Below are 16,857 nucleotides of genomic sequence, written 5' to 3'. Positions count from 1 at the left end.
TTGGTCATTTGACTTTCCCACAAGTATTGATTACAGCACGGTGTTGTCTGTTCACTTTTAATTGTATGCATCATAAATATCTAGCAAATAACACATCTTGTTGTGATTAACAAAAGATATCGATTAAAAAGATGGTCCGAATTATTCGGGTTATTTATATATATATTGCGCATAAAACAGTGAAAAATAGTAATTACATGCTTTATTTAAAAATTAACACACTTGCATTTTCACTGATCCATGAAATGAGCTCGAGGTCAATTGAAAACTGTCAGACGGGCATAAGGACCTTGCAAGGTACGCACATATACCAATTAACTAGCTATTTGTTAGCGAAAAATACGTCATAATTGTGTCATTTGGACAGAGGATTCGTTCTGCATATGTCTGAAATATTTGTCACTGGAAGTTGAACAAGCAGTTTTATATTTGTATGATAATATACATTTTCTATTCTGGTAAATGATGCAATCAAACTATTTTTTCAAATTGATATGCTACAATTAAAATGTTTCACTAGACGCAAAAAGGAACTGGTATCGCAGTAAGGTATTCTCGCAGTAACTACCGGTATGCTTCTTTGAGAACATGTCGTGGTATTCATGCTAGAAATAGGGATTTTGATGATCCACATTTCAAAAATGACAACATTGTTTCATAAGAGGAAAAAATCGGCATGGCAGTAACTCCTCGTCTTTGAATATATATCATTATATTGACGAAAGCTATGAATATATGTCAATATACACTTTGTTTTATCAAAAATTACTCTGAACAAAAACACATTATCTATCCAAAATTTTCTAACATTACGAATGATTATTGCTATGAGGATGTTTCACAAGACGCAAAATGGATCGGTATGGTGCTATGCTTAATTTTTATAATCCGTGTTTCAGAAATGACAATATATTAAACTTTCAAATTGCTTTATTAAGTTTTATTCTGGACAAACAAATGATTTATAAATTTTCTTTCATCACGAAATCAGAATGTTAAAAATGAACGTCTGTCTGTCCAACTGTCTTTTGGTTATTTGTGTCGTTGGGCTGTCTGATAAAACGAAAATATACCACTTGTTCTCTATAAATACTTGATGCATAATTGAAATGAAAGTGTACCATCGTGACTATCATATGTATGACTTTTAAATATGTATCTATGAAAAAACTCTCTCATTGTATACCTTATTCTAAAATTTTGAATACAATTATTCAATTATTAATGAATGAACTTCAACCTGAGACTACTATAACACAGTGTGTTATAGTAGTCTCAACTTCAACAAATGATGTCTTTGATCACCGCTTGTAAGATTTATATTTAGAAAACTTGTATAAAAGTTTCTTTTTTTTTCTCTCTTTTCTTTTCTAAATATTTGATAAATATAAAAATAAGAAGATGTGGTACATGTATGATTGCCAATGAGACAACTCTCCACAAGAGACTTAATGACGTAGAAGCTAGCAAGTATAGGTCACCGTACGGCCTTCAACATTGAGCAAAACCCATACCACTTAGTCAGCTATAAAATGACAAATGTAAAACAAATATGCAGATATTTGTTCATGTCAATCGCAATCCAGTTCTCATTATACAATAGTTATTTTATTTGTGAAATTGAAACTTTGACAAATAATTGTGCATTTGCTTTTTTATCCCAGTTAAAGGTCTAGCATTTATTTATATAATTAGGTTCATTTAAGCATCATTTTTAAATATATACATATACAAATGATATTAATCTTCGATAATTGATAATCTGATAAATGCCGTAATGTAAATATGCATACCTACTTTGTAACACGGCTTCGTAAGTTTTTTAACTTACCGATTTAGCACAAAATTCAATAAAAACAAATATTGTTTTCGTCTGAAATGACCTTCCTAACCATTATGAAAACGAATATATATATATATCCTTTGCTCAGAAAATGGGGGGAAAGGAGAGGGGGGGTGGCACTTAATGTAATAATGTAATAAGTGGTAGGGATGAGCCGCTGAAATAGGTCACTATTTCATGCTCCATATGAAAAATTCAGATTACATATATCAATAGGTTGAATTTATCACTTGCTGCTTGATTATGTCATAAGTCACTGTAAGTATCTGAATCAGGTGTCAGTATCTATTTTTGATGCAGTTAAACCACAGTTGTAAATGCTTCAGCCAAGTGTCAAACCAATTAATCTCTATTTATTCCAATGTGGTATTTCCACTGATGCTAGTTAAAGATGCTATAAATCCGACCATTTTGACATTTGCACATAATTAACATTCAACGGTGTGTATACATGAAACATGATAACAATTATTTAAAGAAATAATTCCACTGTGTCAGCGTCTTTTAAGAGGGAACTTTTTATCAGTTTTTCAGTAATATAAATCTATCTCTGGGGTGTCACTACATTTATCTGACCAAACTTGTTTATTGTATATTGAAAGTGAAATGTCTTCATACTGAAAGATATGAAAGGGCAAATAGTGGAAAGTATTTAAGATTTGACGAATTTATTGGAAAAGCAAGGTGTGATTAAAAAAACGGGGGAGGGGTTCCCCACCCAGGATAAAAGGGGCGGGGAGTTCCAACTCAAGGACCCCCCCCCCTCCCCCCCCCCCCCCCCCCCGGATCCGACACTGGATTGCGTTGCTTCTAAACATTAACGTGACGTAGTTAGAAAATGAGATTATTTATTTTTATCCCGATAACGATACTCCTTTCAACCCTACGTAGCCAGCACATACAGTTAATCAGTAAATAATTTAGTCAAACGTTTGTGTATTTGTCTTCACAGCATGAACTTATCTGATGACCAGAATATTATAGATGATTATGACCAGCTGTGAACTATGGATTGTAGATACTATGTAACGCCAAGGAATTGTATACTCAACGCATAAACATAATTTATAATTTTGAACTAATCGGTGGCACACTGTACGTCTACGTATGTAAGGAGATCAAAATAGAATTTTCATAGAATAATATCATAAAAATTGAGACGAGGCTTTGTTATTAAATAGTTTATTCGTTTGTCCATATCATCATAATATTAAATATAAGAAGATGTGGTATGAGTGCCAATGAGACAACCTTTACATCCAAGTCACAATTTGTAAAAGTAAACTATTATAGGTCAAAGTACGGCCTTCAACGCGGAGCCTTGGTTCACACCGAACAGCAAGCTATAAAGGGCCCCGTGGACGTGGCAGGTTACCTATACATCCCCACTACAAAAAGACACTAAGTACAGATCTGAGTGTACTCGCAGTTATTGACAGCTGTTCAAAGCCAATAAAAACTAATAAAACCATGCATCTAAGACTAAAATATCAAATAAGTTCACATCCAACATCTATATAAAGGATTTAGTGTAAAGATTTATTATAAATGAATGTGCCTATTTAAATTAATATTTAGTTTGATTTTAATTTACTGATAACCACTATACCAATGAAAACAGTACAAAAAGATCTAATTATAGCGTTGAATTGGTAACCTTTTTAGAATAAGTTTAATAAAAGGAACGATAAGTTTACCCGGGACGTATCTTAATTTCCAGGCTCGGCAAACTACATGTACATCTCCGTAAAAACTAGGGTGTGCTTTCCGATTAAAAATACAACCAAACTTCCAAACCAAATCTAAATATCTATGGAAGAGTTTAGTAAAGGTTTTAAATAATTTGGTAACGAAATCCCTGACTTAATAATTTACCAGTTATAAATAGATTACGTTCATTAAAATCTGAAACGTCACAATAGACACGTGCATAGCGAACGAGTTGTGATGCAGAAACACCGTAAGATGGTGCAGAAGGAACACCACCGTCCAAAAAAAAAAAAAGGAAAATTAACAATAATATATAATAATAATATTAATATTTTTATAATATATAACCGTTATGCGTGTTAAGCCAACGGCCCTTTCATGAATAAAACAAAACTATTTAAATTGATTGTAACTTATACTGAAATGTTTATGGCTTGTGGGTAATTTAGTTTGTTTTTTTTTTTTTTTTTTTTTATGAAAATAGTTGCGGGGATTTCTTTTCTTCCTATTTATTTATTTTAAGGCAAACATTGCGTAAAAACTGACATATTTGTCATTAATGACATGGTCGGTAAATGTCGTTTCCTTGACAATGAAGTACACATTCGGTTATTTCGGTATGTTCCGTAATTACAATGTCACGAGGTTCCAAAAAATCGATCGAAACCCATGCATCCATATGACATGTCGAGTTAATTAACAGATAGTTAACGCGGCATCGCACTATAAACGATTGAAGTCCACTTGTTGGAGTTCCTGTCAATATAATACTTCCATGAGGATACTAATATTGGGTGCATGCCCCAAGACCTGGTGGGTAATTAGCCGGGGTTTAGGAAACCGCTTTTACAGTTTATTGAAGGGTGTTCCAATAAACACTAAAACAACTGGCATATATAATTTCTTTCCTGAAAGAAGATTTCACCTGTTAAATGATCTTAATGAGGAATTCTTATCAAATGTTCTGACTCCTTCGTTTTTTTTATACGATACAGGGTAAAATATTTTGCCCCATAACACCAATTTTTCTTTTCATTTAAGACTACAATAGCTCATAAAACGTCATTAACCAAACATTAAGCAGATTCCAGATTTCTTTTCTTTCGATTTGAGACCCAAATAATGCCAATACTAAATATAAGGTAAGAGTCAGCCTTTTCCCGCCATTTTTTAAAGATTAGATATCTCGAAAAGGAGCTCTATAACCTATCAATATTTTAAGCTTATTTTGTTCCTTTACTAATTCCCTTCTGACTTATAGTATCAACTTTTTAAACTCTAGATTTTTTTCAATTTCACCTAAGTACATCCTTTATCTGTAATATTGTTTTAAAAACCAATAGAAATATTCGTGCTGTTCAAATTAACATGTAGTTTACATAAAAGCTTTTGCAAAAAGACATTTCAGACAGGTGTCAATATTTACACACCCAACGATAAGCTGTCATAAATAACGCATGTTGAAGCTGCCATAGGCGAATACACAGGCCCTGGATGGCCCGGCCCCCTCTTTCATGGGAAAAATTTTGTTGATTATATAGGGATTCAATGAAGCATGACTGGAGCGCCCCCTTAGGTCAGTCAGCGCCCCCCCCCCCCCCCCCCCCCCTTTTCCCCTTAAGAAAAAGTTCTGGATCCGCGACTGGAGCCTGGGTTTGATTAACGACAAGTTTATAAGTCAAATCAAGCTGTAAATAATATCTTAGATGTGGATAAGTCAATAGCAATACAAAGTTTGCTGGTGACCTTGACCTTGCGATGGGGAGGGGCACATGGCCCCCTATGACTCCAAGTAAATCCGCCACTGCAGTGATCAGTACGTAAACAAGAATATTTCACCCCTTTTCCTCGGAGAAAATATGCATTAAAATTGATTCTTACTGAATGCCTGATTACTAGTATCATAAAAAGAAGAATAATGGTGTATTATTAGGTTGCTGTTACAGTATATTACATGTAACACTATATGTATAAGCTTTGTTAAAATTGAGGGTGGGAATGGGGAATGTATCAACAACAACCCGACCCTTAGACCCGACCAAAGAGCAGTGCAAATAGATCAAGTGTTCACTTAAGACATGCATTTAGTACACTCAACCCATTATTGACTATACATTTTAACTTGTTCTAAATCACAAAAGATAAAATTTCATGTCTTATACTCGTACAGCGTTTAAGGATTTGAATTTTTCTAATTCTTCGATGTCTTTTAAGATCGATGCATGTTTGAACACGATTGAAGATCATTGAATTGATTCTTAGGTTTTTCATCGTTTATTTCAACAAGCGTCAATTCATTGTACAGCCACAGTTATAAATATTTGTTAATCATGTATAAAACATACCTGTCGCCAATTTTGTTTTTTTTTCGCTGCCACTTCTTTTGTCGTAAATGGCATCAACATTCATTAAAATACACAATAACATCTGAACATATGGCAGCAAAATTGTAAATGTGAAATTTTACGCGTACATAAGTTAGAAGTGCAGACGAGATGATGACGTCTATTTCCGAGATCTGTAGTAAAATCATGCTGTGATTGACAAGCATTAGTGTTGTGGGGAATTATCAAGATTATACAGGCACACAGTGAACGATAATTATAAATTGTGTTTGGATATTGTGTAGTAAACTCAAGTAGTTTGAAAAGTAAAGACAACAAACCTACCAGGAGCATAAGAAGTGATACGTTCAGGTACTGTTATTTAAGATTTAAAATGTTTCTTTAACTTAAACTTTTGTAATTTATGTATCATCAGAATAGTTATTACGTTTGTTTGTTTCGGTTTTTGTTTTATATTCAGAGAGATTTGTAGGACTTTATGGTTGTCTTTGTTAATACGAATAAAATTGGTATTCTCGCTTTTTCTATTATTATGATTATACCGGTTTTTTTGGAACTATATAAATATAAGTAGATGTACGTGGTATATGATTGCCAATGAGACAACAATCGACCAAAGCTTAAATGAAGAGGTTGTAAGCAATAATTATTATATGCAACCGTCCGGCCTTCAACAATAAGTAAACCCGCACTTTATAGTCGGCAATATAAAATGTTCCGACCTCAAAATCATGAAACAATTCAATTAGAAAACAAACGACCTACTTCATAACAAAATAGTCGACAAAAAACAAAGACATGTGTCTATATCATCATGCACTGGTATACAGGCCATGCAGAGTCTAGACGCATTGCATAAATCTAATACAACCTTTCCAAGATCTGACATCAAGACCTGCACTCTCCAATGACAAAAAACTGGTAAATTATTAAGTCAGGGATTTCGTTACCAAATTATTTAAAACCTTCACTAAACTCTTCCATAGATATTTAGATTTGGTTTGGAAGTTTGGTTGTATTTTTAATCGGAAAGCACACCCTAGTTTTTACGGAGATGTACATGTAGTTTGCCGAGCCTGGAAATTAAGATACGTCCCGGGTAAACTTATCGTTCCTTTTATTAAACTTATTCTAAAAAGGTTACCAATTCAACGCTATAATTAGATCTGTTTGTACTGTTTTCATTGGTGTAGTGGTTATCAGTAAATTAAAATCAAACTAAATATTAATTTAAATAGGCACATTCATTTATAATAAATCTTTACACTAAATCCTTTATATAGATGTTGGATGTGAACTTATTTGATATTTTAGTCTTAGATGCATGATTTTATTAGTTATTATTGGCTTTGAACAGCTGTCAACAACTGCGAGTAGGAAGTACACCACTAATTCATGGCCCTATTGCTTTCTATGTTAAATTCCTCAATTTCAAGCAGACACAGCTCTTTTGTTTCAAGTTCAAATAAAGTGACAATCATTGCATGTCAAAGCAACACTTTATGGTGTCTTGTACTGGAAAAATCAATATACCTTTAATGGCATATAAGAAAGAACTGGTTCCCGGAACTTCGGATGTACCAAAACAGGTACTTCAGATCTGACATACAGGCAAAAAGTACCCTCTTTATAAAATTTGGTGCAGTTTTTTTAATATTCAAACTTATAAGTCAAAAAGTGTTCTACAATGATCACCAGTCATTCAGCTTTCATTTCATACCAACAATACCTAAATATTCTACATATTTTGAAAGTTACACTCATGCGTAGGAACTATTTTGTGTTAAATATGTACTACTTTCTGGTATGTGCTTTCTGGCCGGGCCGAATTAGTGGTGTTACACCTATAACAGAACCAAACTTGCTATACTGACTTCAGCATCACTTTATTTCATTCTATGATCTATTTCAAGCAATAAAAAACACATAAAGCTTAAGTCTAAATTCTATTTTACTAATTTTAAGCTCAAATTGGACTGGTAGTAACATATAGGTTATTCAAAGAAAACTGCATATGGATATTATAAATGGCCAATATACTTATTTTATTCTCAATATCATTGTTGTATTTAATAATTTCTGTTAGGAAAACAATGTTCTTACCAATACTCATATTTCACCAGAGTTTGTTCATTTAATAAAAATATATTAGACCAAACCTAAGACATAATTGAGAAAATTGTCCCCCCTTTTTTCTTCAAATTGGAAAAGGGACATTTTTGGTATAAACCATACTTCTGTGGTACAACATATATTATAAAGAGCAATTTATGTATTTTTCAGCTGGATAACTTGCTAAACTGGTTCAAAATTGCATGTACAGTGAGATTTTGGAATTCTTATATGAGTATATACCAATTGCCTAGATTGTAAAAGGCTATCATAAGAAAACCAATAAAACTTGAAAAATCATAGGATTATTTGACCAAGAGCTATTTTTTACCACAAACAAGTCATTATATACATGTTTTATTGATTGCAATCCCAAATAATGCAAAAATAAGAATTTGGAGTCAAGTCTTAACTGCATGCATGTTGTGTGACCATAAAAGGCTAAAATACCTGATTATGTCAATTTAAGAGCTGAAATTTCCCATAAACAGAATTGTTCATCCAAAAAAGATGATTAAACATGTTTACTTACATCAAATATGACTTATTTTCATTGGAATAGGTACAACTTCTAAAAATTGAATTTCTGATGATTCTCTGTAATAGGAAGTACACCACTAATTCATGGCCCCATTGCTTTCTATGTTAAATTCCTCAATTTCAAGCAGACACAGCTCTTTTGTTTCAAGTTCAAATAAAGTGACAATCATTGCATGTCAAAGCAACACTTTATGGTGTCTTGTACTGGAAAAATCAATATACCTTTAATGGCATATAAGAAAGAACTGGTTCCCGGAACTTCGGATGTACCAAAACAGGTACTTCAGATCTGACATACAGGCAAAAAGTACCCTCTTTATAAAATTTGGTGCAGTTTTTTTAATATTCAAACTTATAAGTCAAAAAGTGTTCTACAATGATCACCAGTCATTCAGCTTTCATTTCATACCAACAATACCTAAATATTCTACATATTTTGAAAGTTACACTCATGCGTAGGAACTATTTTGTGTTAAATATGTACTACTTTCTGGTATGTGCTTTCTGGCCGGGCCGAATTAGTAGTGTTACACCAGTACACTCAGATCTGTACTTAGTGTACAAGTGTTATTTTATCTCCCACTGTAATTAATTTTGTCATATTTTAAGTTTTGGTTATCGTCTGTTAAAGTCATTAAGTCAAAGGGCTATCCTGCTATAAGATTAACATAGCATGCTCTCAAGGTCATGTAGTAAATACTTTTATATGATTTATATGTTTTATTTTTGTAAACAAAGAGTTGGAGAATATTTGGAGAATATTTGGAGAATATTTAGGTCAGTTGGAGAATATTTGGAGATTATTTAGGTCAGTTGGAGAATATTTAGAGATGATAGGTATATAAGAGCTCTCTGTTATAGTCTTTAGGAGAATTGAAGGCGAGAAAAGACCCATACAATATGAAACGTTAAAAAGGATTTTGTTATTCTGGGCAGATTTTAGCAGATTTTGGGAGGACTTATAGATTCATAGAAAGTTGTGTTACATTACTATTCAACTGTATGTATTTTTGATATTTTTGTCCGCTCAGACTGTTGCATTGTTTTGTCCGCATAGTATTGGACACTATGCATGGTTTTTTTTGTGTGCACAGTATTGGACACTGTTAACAGTCTCCGGGACAAGTTTGCACTTCCGCTGAGTGCAAAAGTTGTCACCTTAATTTTTGGAGTTAAGTCAAAATGAAGTTGATAACTTGGTTGGTATTGGTTCCCTGATATTTGTCCTAAAATTTTTTGGCTCTAGCACCACTGTTGAAAAAGTTATGCCCCTTTTTTCAACAATTTCCTCAGAGGAAAAGTAGTTTTCCTCAAGGGAAATCAAATTTCCCTAAAGGAAAAAGATTTTTCCTTAAGGGAAATTGTATTTTCCTCAAGGGAAAAACATTTCCCTTAGGGAATTTGCTGCATTAATATTTCCTCTGAGGAAATTCTATTTCCTCTGAGGAAATTTGCGGCTTCAAATTTTCCTTTGAGGAAATTCTATTTCCTCTGAGGAAATTTGCAGCTTCATATTTTCCTCTGAGGAAATACTTTTTCCTCTGAGGAAATTTGCAGCTTCAAATTTTCCTTTGAGGAAATACTTTTTCCTGTGAGGAAATTTTGTCAACTGCAATTTCCTTTGAGGAAATTTTTAACAAACACTTTTCCTTGAGGGAAAATTCAATACCACAAATTTCCTCTAAGGAAAACATTATTCTCCAAATTTCCTCAAAGGAAATTTCTGTACATCAACTTTCCCTGAAGGAAATGGTTTCCCCTATTTTTACTCATTGTAAATTTCTTCACTATACAAACAGTATGAACATAATGTTTACAAGACTTAATAAATGATAAAAATGATATTTAAAACTTTAATAAATTTTTGCCTCAAAATTATCATGACATACAAAAACAATACAGTGAGTCTGACTGTTTAGGTCAAGATATTGTACATACTTTATAAGACTTTAACTTTGATTTATTAAATATTTTTTGTAGCAAAGTATTCTGTTTTCTTTGTTATTGTTTCAATTGTATACATTAATAAGCAACCAATTTGGATGTCATACCATTTGTGGTGTTCTTAAGAATGCGTTCATATTTGCAAATTAAATAATAAAATAAACACTTTTCTTGTAAATTTTAATTTTCCTCTGTTTCAGCTGCTGTGTCATGTGTGTACAGTTATTCAATCCACTACGTAAAAGTTCAATGCATAAATTATTCCATTCACTAAACAATTTCCTTCAATTCTTAGAGAAAACATTTTTGCAATTTGTTCTTCGAAGATCTTCTTCAGTATATTTGATATGAGGTAACGATGAAATGAGTGGATAAAGCTGGTGTTCCTTTCAACAACAAAATACTATTTTTTTCTTCATTTCTCCCTTCTTTCGACAAATATATATAATATGTTGTTGCATTTACATGTATACAATTGTGAATTTCTGCATCTATGATAGAACTCCATTTTGTTTATAGCCATTATCATGTGATTATGATGAAATTTCCTATTTCTTTTTTGCAGGCAATCACACATTCCATCTCACATTAATCCAATTAGCGCACCATGTAGATAGATATCAACTTTCAGTGTCCTCTTCAGTATTGACCTATTGATCATGAAAACCAAGATGTCTGATCACCTATAAATACACAAAATAAACAAATAAAATGTTATAAATGGAGAGAGAAACAGCAATAAAAAAGCTTATTTTGTCATGTTAATGAACATTTTAAGAATATTTCCTTTCTTACTTGTGAGTTCTCTCAATTCCGTGCTTTTTGTCTATGGGTTTTTATATTTGTTGATTTTGTGCATTTTATCAATCTTTTGAATTGAGGCAATTGCAACGGTTATTTTACAGTTTGTTCTTTATATGTTGAGCTGTTAAACCACTGTCCAAAGTTAAGGTAGGGTTGAGTGCTCACAAACCTGATTTTTTTTATTACATGTATTAGTTTTTATTGATTTTTAACTAGCTGTCAGTAACTGTGAGTACTAACAGATCTTTGTGTCTTTTCGATAATGGGAAAGGTATAAATTTCCTGATCAGTCCGGACTGTTTATTTTTTTGCAGGAAATCTACCGGTATGTCATTTCTTGTCTGGTGAAGAGTTGTCTTATTGACAATCATGCCACATCTTCTTATTTTTATATAACCTTGCCATATTTTGATTGTGCCTGTCCCAAGTTCGGAGCCTGTAGTTTATTCTGACACTAAAATTTAGTGGTTGTAGTTGTTTCATATCTGTCATATTTATTTTTTTTTAATTTGTTTTGTTATAAACTAGGCAATTAGTTCTACAGTTGGGATTATTTCAATTTTTCATCTGAGGGCCTTTTATTATGACTACTTTGACAATAGGGCATGGATTTTCTCATTATTGAAGGCCGTCCCTGGCCTATAATTGCTTTCTTAGAGCAATGATCAATAGTTTTCATATTTAATATACCACATCTTTTTTATTTTTATAATAATCATGATAATCATCTTTCAAGGGCAATAATTTTTATAAAAGTGGCCTTATGAGTCTTATCGAGCATCACTGATGAGTGTTTTGTAGACGAAACGTGCGTCTGGCGTAAATACAAAATTTAATCCTGGTATCTATGATGAGTTTACTTACCATTTAGGATTTGTTGACTTCTGCAAATTTTAAATTGCCTATCATTTCTGCTGTTTATAATTTCTCTGTATCTTCTATAGTTCTTGTCCTACACATAAAAAGAGTAAAAATTATTATTTAATGACATCTTGCATCAATAATCATTTTGCTGTTTAATGTATATATATCAATGCGTGTTTAATAAAAAGCTGTACCATGAGTGCTTGATAAGCTTGTTGTCCTTTTAGCTTGGGTTTATGCTTTAAATGAATTTTAATGATCAACTACATTAATCATTATAGAAAAACTGTGAGCACTGCGCAACTAAGACACCCCCCCCCCCCCCCCCCCCTAAAAAAAAAACTACAGGCTCTAAAGAGCCTGTGTCGCTCACCTGACTCTATTTGGGTTTTTGAAATCATATAAAAAAGATAAAAATCATAACACATACTTTAATAATGATTGAGGCCATATTTGGTTTAATATTGTCATACTTCGCTGGCGGCCATCTTGGATGATGGATCGGCTACAGAGTAACAACACTTGGTCAACACCTTATAAGGAACATTCATGCTATGTTTGGTTTCATTCCATTCAGTGGTTCTCTAAAAGAAGACATTTGTATGTATTTCCTATAGGGTCCTATCTTAAACTAAGTCCCCCGCTGCCGGCCATCTTGGATCAAGTAACAACTCTTGGTCAGCACCTCATAAGGAACATTCATGCCATGTTTAATTCCATTCCATTCAGTGGTTCTCTAAAAGAAGTTCAAAATATAAAAAGTTAACAACGGCGACGGACGACGACAGACGACAAGTAATGAGAAAAGCTCACTTGGCCTTTCGAGCCAGGTGAGCTAAAAAAGGACATGCACACAGTGGTATACATTGAAACAAAACATGAAAATAATTTGGCTCCATTTAGGGATATTGCAAGTGTATACAAGTTTAAGGCCGTGATTTTTGAACAAATACAATTCTAAAACCTTCCAAAGTGTGAAAATGGACAATTTTAAACAATTTTCCAACAACTAAAATTCCATAACTCTGCATCTTATATAAAAATAAATAGGGGATGATACTCCGGCTTGCATATCATATAAAGTTATAAAGGAAGATTACTAAGAACGGTAAAATTTATTCTACTTAAATTTGAACTTGATCTGATTTTGTGGTAAAAAGTATTGCGTTAAAGTTTAATAAAATTTGGTTGAGGCAAACTTAATTTAGAGGACGGAAATGAAAAATTCATCATTTTTTCCATTTGTAAAGGACATAACTCTAGAACAGTAAAAGTGACACCACCAAAATTCAAACTGTTTTTTGTGGTAATAAGCATTGTGTGCAAATTTCATAACATTTGGTTGAGGCAAACTAAAGTTAAAGTTAGAGAGCGGGAAACCAAAAATTAAGCAATTTTTCCATTTGTAAAGGGGCATAACTCTAGAACGGTAACACTGACACCACCACACTTGATCTGAGTATTGTGGTAATAAGCTTTTGTAAAAGTTTTATAACATTTGGTTGAGGCAAACTTAATTAGAGAACAAAAACCAATGACTTTGGGACAGACGGTCAAGGGTTGACCCACTAAGGGTCATAACAATGAAAAGGGAGTTTATGTCAATATATAAAATCAATTCACCAAAGTTTCATAACAATTGGTGAAAGCATTCTTGAGACTATCCAAAGTCCCAATATACAACAAAAACTTAAATCAGAATTTTTTAAAAATTGAAAGGGAAATTATCATGATTATCAGTCAGGGATATAACTCTATAGGGTTATTACAGAAAATAACTTGCATGTGTTATTACAGATACTTTCATGAGTTGTCTACTCTTAAATCCTTAAATTTTCTAAATCTGTAATAACATATATTTGTTATTTGTAAAATAAATCATAAATATTTTGATTTTTAGTAGGCTCTAGGGAACTCTTGAAACTTTGCGCAGAAACTAAATGCATAGCCTTGATAACTAATTTTTGAATTAAATTAATACATTTTTCATTAACCATGGCAAATCAATGAACGAGGCTTTTAAGGGATAAACTTAGCTGTAATAACAAGGCTTATGTTGTTCTGTTACACCACTGTCCCAGGTTAGGGGGAGGGTTGGAATCCCGTTAACATGTTTAACCCCGCCTCATTCTGTATGTATGTGCCTGTCCCAAGTCAGGAGCCTGTAATTCAGTGGTTGTCGTTTGTTTATGTGTTACATATTTGTTTTTTCGTTCATTTTTTGTACATAAATTATGCCGTTAGTTTTCTCGTTTGAATGGTTTTACATTGTCATTTCGAGGCCTTTTATAGCTGACTGTGCGGTATGGGCTTTGCTCATTGTTGAAGGCCGTACGGTGACCTATAGTTATTAATTTCTGTGTCATTTGGTCTCTTGTGGGGAGTTGTCTCGTTGGTAATCATACCACATCTTCTTTTTTATATTAGTTATTAAAGGCATTTAACTTGTTATATAAGACACTTGGGAATTACTGGGAAGCTTGCGCAGAACCTCATTACATGCTCTGATCATTATTTCTTACAATAAATTAAAATACATTGTAATTAAGCATGATGAATGTCTGAGCAAATGCTTAGGAATGATGTAGAGGAGCTGTAATAACACTCGTTAGTTATTATAGGCATATTTTTTTCAGTAATAACATAGGTGTACTATGCATGATTGGCGAGCTATGAACTGTTATATCTTTCTATAGTTAAGTATACATAAAGACAATAGTAATATCAATAGAACCTGTGTACATTTTAAGAAAACTAATGATGTATATTGTCCCTTTGAAACATGTAACATGCATATGTTATCACAGTTCTTGGATTTTTTAGTCCACAATAACAAATGTATGTTATTTTTCTGTAATAACCCTATACATGCTATAGAGTTATATCCTTGACTGATTATGTTAATTGGCAATATTAGTAAATGCATGCAATAATTTCTGAAATTTACAGTATATAGGCTTTTAACCCCACCATATGTTTGCACCTGTCCCAAGTCAGGAGCCTGTGGCATTTGTCAGTTTTGTATGATTTTTAATTTTAGTTTCTTTTATATATTTCGGAGTTTAGTATGACGTCCATTATCACTGAACTAGTATACATTTTTGTTTAGGAGCCAGCTGAAGCACGCCTCAGGTTGTGGGATTTTCTCGCTGCATTGAAGTCACATTGGTGATCTTCGACTGTTATCTGCTCTTTGGGCGGGTTGTTTTCTCTCTGACACATTCCCCATTTCTATTTTCAATTTTATTTTAAATTCTATTATAAATGTTAGGCTTCTTGTTTTTTTTTTTTTACATTTGTCATTTCGAGGACTTTTATTATATTTACAGCTTTCTATATGCATAGGTGCTTGAGGACAGGATCCTGTTTTGAGCCCCCCCCCCCACCACCACCACCACCACCACCATAGTCCCTCCCCCTTCTTATCATAAATCTTAGATTTTTCAATATATATCACTTATTTGTGCCATATATATACTAATATACCATATTTTTACTCTTGATATGCATGTTTACTATCAACGTGAATCTCGACTCCTGTCCTCAAGCACCTATGTCTATATGGTGTGAATTTTGCTCATTGTTGATGGTCGTACGGTTATCTATAGCTCAGCGAAGCAACATCACAACTGTTTCCAAGTTTGTGAAGTCAGAGGACTATATTCATCTTTCCGACTTTCGGATCATTTGTTGATTTTTCATGAATATGTGCCATTCCAATATGAAATAGCTATATCATATTAAAAAACCTTTCAACTAGGATACTCATTTGGGGAACTAATGATTTGTTGGGTTTTCCCTAGTCCAAATAAATATGACGTCTGGCAAGGCTATTTTAATTTTTTTTCTGGGACGCCTAAATAGCCTTGTAAGACGTCATTTCCCCCACCATCGACATCGTCCTGTGGAAGAAACGAGTTTGGCGCATTAACAAAAAGATCATGTCCGTAGTGACAAGTTAGTGTGCGTGCTTACCAATATTTGAATTTTATGAGCCTTCTTTTTGAATATTTTCTTCATTTTTTGGTACAAATTATACTGATGTGTGATCATGTCGAGTGCTGTTGTTGTGCTGTTTATTTTTTACAAAAGCGATCAAGTAATGCAGGGGAAGGACACTTACTTAAAAGACCAAAATGAGCCGCAACTAATAGGTACATAAATATTTTACTATGCAGTCAGTATCCCGATATACATGTATATACTCTTAGACTCATTTCACAGCGTACAAGTGAAAATACTCGTTAGTCATGAACATTTTAGATCACTTTAAATTTAGATTTTATAACTTAAATTACGAAAGATGATAATTTGTCAAATGAGCCCATGTAACCAGGTGCTGCATTTTTTAGCACGCGTCAAAAACAGTTTAAAAAAAAACCTCCTCCAGCTTATCTGATTAATTCACGATCACTCTGAGTAAAGAAAGTAAGTCACAATTGCTTATATCAGGTATTTTAAATTCTGGTTGATAGTTGTCTCATCACCAATCATACTACATCTCCTTATTTTTTTTTACAATAAAGCTATATTTAGATGCGGTATAGTGATGAATGTGTAAACATGCAGCATTCTTATAAATAATTGTTAAAATACAGCACAAAAGATGCATGATATATCAAACTCGAGTCAACGCCATGTCAAAAACTAAAAACAACAACAACAAAAAACCCCGACCAAATGACAAATAGTCTA

The 16,857-nt window shown here is 32.9% G+C and overlaps 3 protein-coding genes and 1 long non-coding RNA gene across 6 annotated transcripts in view; 2 read left to right on the top strand and 2 right to left on the bottom strand.

The window, feature by feature from the left end:
* Positions 1 to 16,857, bottom strand: part of LOC127714279 (tereporin-Ca1-like) — a 398,353-nt gene that overhangs the window by 71,220 nt on the left and 310,276 nt on the right. The window lies entirely within an intron of this gene.
* The window catches only part of LOC127714271 (uncharacterized), a 213,790-nt gene that overhangs the window by 35,895 nt on the left and 161,038 nt on the right, over positions 1 to 16,857 (top strand). The window lies entirely within an intron of this gene.
* Positions 1 to 16,857, top strand: part of LOC127714274 (tereporin-Ca1-like) — a 470,404-nt gene that overhangs the window by 373,502 nt on the left and 80,045 nt on the right. The window lies entirely within an intron of this gene.
* Positions 10,390 to 16,201, bottom strand: LOC127714284 (uncharacterized). Of its 2 annotated transcripts, XR_007987674.1 has the most exons (3): positions 16,138 to 16,201; positions 12,163 to 12,250; positions 10,390 to 11,177 (listed from the first exon to the last, which is right to left on the bottom strand). It is a non-coding gene; the product is annotated as an uncharacterized LOC127714284 (long non-coding RNA). The 2 variants fall into 2 exon arrangements; XR_007987673.1 differs by lacking the exon at positions 16,138 to 16,201 and having other exon boundaries at positions 12,163 to 12,478.

Source organism: Mytilus californianus, unplaced genomic scaffold (assembly GCF_021869535.1).
Source record: "Mytilus californianus isolate M0D057914Y unplaced genomic scaffold, xbMytCali1.0.p SCAF_9, whole genome shotgun sequence".
Lineage (NCBI taxonomy): Eukaryota > Metazoa > Mollusca > Bivalvia > Mytilida > Mytilidae > Mytilus > Mytilus californianus.
This window is presented reverse-complemented; position numbering and strand designations above follow the sequence as displayed.